Genomic DNA, 5,409 nt, shown 5'->3' on the forward strand with positions numbered 1-5,409 from the left:
ACTTAATTTTAACTTTCATTCTCTTTTTCCTAGTCTGTTACAACAGCCTCTGAGATGGTTTCCTTGCGTCCTTTTCCTCCTCTACTTTCATCTTTCAAAGCTGTAATACACAGTTAAGACTATGCAAGCTTTTACAATGCAATAACCTTTCCACAGCTGCCTTTTAAACAAAGAATGAAGGTCAACGTTACAACAGGCCTAAGAGGCTCCAAGAAGTCTCACCGCTGCCCATCATTTCCAGCTCATCTCCTATTGTTTTCCCTCCAACACAAGCATAGTTTCTGCTGAGCCACATGTAACGAATAACCTTTCCAGAAGCACACCAAATTATTCCACACCTCAGGTTTTTGGGTTTTTTTTGTCCTTTACATTCTTTCCTCTTTATTAGGTGCGCCCTCCCCTTGCTTATCTTTTCTGCCTAACAAACTCATACTCACCTTTCAGCCTCCTGACCGTCCTCCTGTCTCATTTCCTCTCGGCAAGGGAGTAAGCCCTCTCCTGGCTTCCTGTAGCACTTTGTGTGTACCTATTGCAGCTCCATTACACTTTATTATAATTGAATATTTACAGGCCTCTGTTATCCAACCAAGAGAGGATACCGTGCATGATTCACTGTAATATCTCGAGTAACAACCACAGATTCTTGTACCAATACACACTAAATAAAATATCTGAAGTTAATGAGTGCAGGAAAGAATCAAGACTGTTCTTCACCCATCAGTCTGAGGGCATCTATTTAACTTGTCATACCCTTGATAATGTTTCTAGGTGAAGGCTCTGAATAAGGGCCATCTGGACATAAGATATGACTGTTTGATCATTTTTCCCTCAGATTCCATGCTTGTTTCTCAGTTTTGTCAGCCTTGCCTCATCAGCACGCTGAGCATGGTGCCCCTGATGGTCTTGGATTTCACACTGTAGATGATGGGGTTGAGCACAGGGGGCACCATCAGGTACACATAGGCAACAAGAGCATGAACAACGGGGGGCAGGTGCCTCCCAAAATGGTGGATCATGGACACTCCTATGACTGGGATGTAGAAAACCAGAAAGCTGAGATATGAGAAATGCAAGTGTTGAGGGCCCCCACACGCTCCCTGGGAGAGGCCAGACCCATCACTGTATGAAGAATAAGGGTATAAGACAGGACTACCAGCAAGGAGTCTGCAACCACTGTGGACAGAGCTACGTACAACCCATAAAGGATGTTGACAGTAATGTCAGCACAGGCCCTTTTCATGACATCTACATGGAAACAGAATGAGTGGGACAGGAGGATCTTGTCAGGGCAAAAATTCAGTCACTTCAGTAGAAAGGGCACAGGGAAGAGGGACACAGTGGCTCGAGTCACAATGGCCAGCCCAATCCTGAGGATGACATTATTTGTGAGAATAGCTGCATAGTGCAGGGGGTTGGAGATGGCCACAAAGCAGTCAAATGATGTGGCCAGGAGCACCAAGGACTCCACCACAGAGAAGGAGTGGAGGAAGATCATCTGGACCAGGCAGGCATTGAAGCCGTTGAGCTGACGGTCAAACCAGAGCACAGCCAGGGTGGTGGGCAGTGTGGGCAAGGAGAGGCCCACATCAGTGAGGGCCAACATGGACAGGAAGTAGTACATGGGTTGATGCAGGCTGGGAATCCTCCTCACAGCTAAGAGGATCAGGCAGTTTCCAGTGAGGGTCACAGTGTACATGAAGGAGAAGGGGATGGATGGCCTCCAGCCCTGGGATGTCAATCATCAGGAATGCATGTGGCTAGAAGAAAGAGATGTTGACATAGGACTGGGAACGGAGAGTCTTTGGAAGACAGAGGTCTTCAGAAATATGTGACCTACAACAAAAGACCCTGAATAGCCAAAGGATTCCTGAGAAAAAAGAACAAAGCTGGAGATATCTCACTCCCTGATTTCAAAATATACTACAAATCCATAGTAACCAAAACAGCATGGTACTGGTACAAAAAGAGACACACAGATAAATGGAACAGAATCGAGGGCCCAGAAGTAAACCCACTCATTTATGGACAGCTAATATTCTACAAGGGAGCCAAGAGCATACGATGGAGAAAGGAGAGTCTCTTCAATAAATGGTGTTGGGAAAACTGGACAGCCACATGCAAAAGAATGAAAGTAAACCATTCCCTTACACCACACACAAAAATCAACTCAAAATGGATTAAAGACTTGAATGTAAGACCCCAAACCATGAAACTTCTAGAAGAAAACATAGGCAGTATTCCCTTTGACATCAGTCTTAGCAGCATATTTTCAGGTACCATGTCTGACTGTGCAAAGGAAACAAAAGAAAAAATGAACAAATGGGACTACATCAAACCAAAAAGCTTCTGCACCGCAAAGGAAACCATCAACAAAACGAAAAGACAATCTAACAATTGGGGGAAGATATTTGCAAACCATATATCAGATAAGGGGTTAATATGCAAAATATACAAAGAACTAATACAGCTCAACAACAAAAAAACCAACAACCCAAATAAAAAATGGGCAAAGGATCTGAACAGAGATTTCTCCAAAGAAGATATACTGATGGCCAACAGGCATATGAAAAGATGCTCAACATCATTAGCTATCAGGGAAATGCAAATCAAAACTACAATGAGGTATCACCTCACTCCAGTCAGAATGGCTATAATTAACAAGACAGGAAACAACAAATGTTGGAGAGGGTGTGGAGAGAAGGGAACCCTTGTTCACTGCTGGTGGCAGTGCAAACTGGTGCAGCCACTATGGAAAGCAGTATGGAGTATCCTCAGAAAATTAAGAATAGATCTACCGTATGATCCAGCTATCCCACTGCTAGGCATTTATCCAAATAATTTGAAAACGCAAAGGCATAAAGATACTTGCACCCCTATGTTCATTGCAGTATTATATACAGTAGCCAAGATTTGGAAGCAATCTAGGTGCCCATCAAGGGAGAAATTGATAAAGAAGATGTGGTTTAGATATGATGGAATACTACTCAGCCATAAGAAATGATGAAATCCAGCCATTTGTGACAACATGGATGGACCTTGAGGGTATTATGCTGAGTGAAATAAGTCAGAAGGAGAAAGGCAAATACCATATGATCTCACTCATAAGTAGAAGAGAAAAACAACGACAAACAAACACATAGCAATGGAGATTGGATTGGTGGTTACCATAGGGGAAGAGGAAGGGCAAAAGGGGTGATTAGGCTCACACGTGAGGGGAGGGACTATAATTAGTTTTTGCGTGGTGGACATGATGTAATCTACACAGAATTCGAAACATATTATGACGTACGTCCAAATGCTATATAATATTATAATCCAATGTTACTGCAATTAAAAATATAAATAAAAAATAAACAAAATAAAATATAAAAAAAGAAAGATGTGACCTCTTCAATCAGGGCAGACACAAAGACACTGACAGGACACCCGTCATTAGGAAGACATTTATTTATGCTTTTATCATCAATTATTTCCCACTTTCTCAGCTTTTACTTTGTATTGTCAACTGATCCAGGAATGTACGTATATTAGCTAATGTGTTCTCAAAAGAAATGCAGAATGTAGGGGATAGTTTAACTTCTCCATGATTACCAGAAAACAGTCACTGAAGTGGATTTAGAAATTGGTTTTTTCTAAATGTAAATTCTGTACTGTTTCCCCTCTATCATGCAGTGTCTTCATCAAGTGAAGTGATGCTTGTTAATACTCTTTAATATATAAAGCACTCAAAATGCTTACCATCATCATCCTCCTCTTCATTACCTTAGTTTGTATCCTGGTTACTTTTGCTGTTCCATGGTTACCGCATTTTGCAGTATTCTAAGTGTTTTCACATAATTATCTAATGTTGTCTCATAATTTTCTTGCTGATAGAAAGAGAAGGGCAATATCTTAGATAAAGTGAATGGAAAGAATGGAAAGAAATACTTAAGACCATCGAAGGAAGAAAACAACACAGCTTTCCCCTGAGTCGGTTATTAGAACTTAGTATCTTTTTGTGTTTGGGGGGTTTGAGTACAAATCTTAGGACACTCTCTTTCAATCAAGCCCAAGTATTGATGAAGTCCCAGGCTGAAAATGACAATAAACACCAGGAAAGTTTTGGTAAGTGAAGAGACAACTGATTTCACTAGATCACTGAGAATACTTAAATATTTGGGCTCTATCTGTGCCTTGCCCAGAGAATATCAGCCCGGGTCACTTGATGTCTTCGTAGTCTAGGCTACACATTGCTTTTCAGGAATCATCGCCTCACTCTGCTCACTCTGCATTCCCCACAACCTTTAGAACACCAGCCAAATATTTTGTTCAGCCCCTTAGCACACCCATCTTGAGGTCTTGACTTGTCCTCGAATGTCCCTCCCTGTAAATCGCTCAGCACTGACACCTGTCCTCGTTGAGGGCTTGGAATTTTCACTGACACCAACCAAATAAATGATTCTAGACATAAATTTTATCTCCTTTAATGTTCAGTGGGATCTGTCCTAGTAATGGCATTAATTTTAGTCTCTGATGATGGGCAAACAAGTTTAATAATTTACAAATTATTGAATATCTCATGCTTCAGATATTAGACTTCTCACTTTTTGTTTGTAAATAATATTTCTCAGTCCTGAAAAGAACTATGTAAGCTAAGTATTATTTTAACTTTTTAACAACTAATAATAATAATAATAATAATAATAATAATGATAGTGTTAAAAAACATGAAACTGAAGGGGAGAGTTTTAGTGAGTTTCTCTAGGCCACACTGAAAATATGTGCAAATTCCCATTCAGGTCTGTTTGGCTTGAGCACTTTCAGCAGTCTCGCACTGCCTATACTGGCATGGGCTGTGCTGGAGGCTGGAGATTGTAAACTGTTGGGCTTGTGGGACTGGATTATCTGAAGGAGCTTGTTTTCTTGTGATGTTTCCTGGTCACATGATTTGGGACTTTGTAAACGAAGCCCCTTCATATTTCTCCAAAAATCTTCTTTTCACTCCTCCTTGAGACCCTTTGGGTCCTTGTCATAAAGTCATTTCCATTTTATTGTGCTATTTCCCCTTCCTTTTTTCTTTTTTTATTATTAATCCAAAGAACATTTCTTCAGAAATCTCATTCGATTGCATTGCTCTGATTTTGATAACTTCAAAATTTCGGTCCTATGTCTTTTTTTGGGGGGGGGTGCAATGAATAAATGAACAACTGAATGAAGACTCCTTAATTTTATAATTCAGTTCCCCTCAACCCAAAACCTTCATACAGCACCTCCTATGTGCATATGTTCACAACCTATACTTAATAGTTTGTAGACGATAACGACCAGTGGCTCCTTCAGATTCATACAGTTAATCCAAATTTTTATCCAATCTTATTTGGCTTTACTTAGGATAAATCCAGGAAATTCTCTTTGTCATTGGTATCTTAA

The 5,409-nt window shown here is 40.5% G+C and overlaps 1 pseudogene; it reads right to left on the reverse strand.

The window, feature by feature from the left end:
• Window positions 1-857: 857 nt before the first annotated feature.
• LOC106831608 (olfactory receptor 51I2-like) lies at window positions 858-3,808 on the reverse strand (annotated as a pseudogene).
• Between the last annotated feature and the right edge of the window lie 1,601 nt (window positions 3,809-5,409).

Source organism: Equus asinus, chromosome 20 (genome assembly GCF_041296235.1).
Source record: "Equus asinus isolate D_3611 breed Donkey chromosome 20, EquAss-T2T_v2, whole genome shotgun sequence".
Classification (NCBI taxonomy): domain Eukaryota; kingdom Metazoa; phylum Chordata; class Mammalia; order Perissodactyla; family Equidae; genus Equus; species Equus asinus.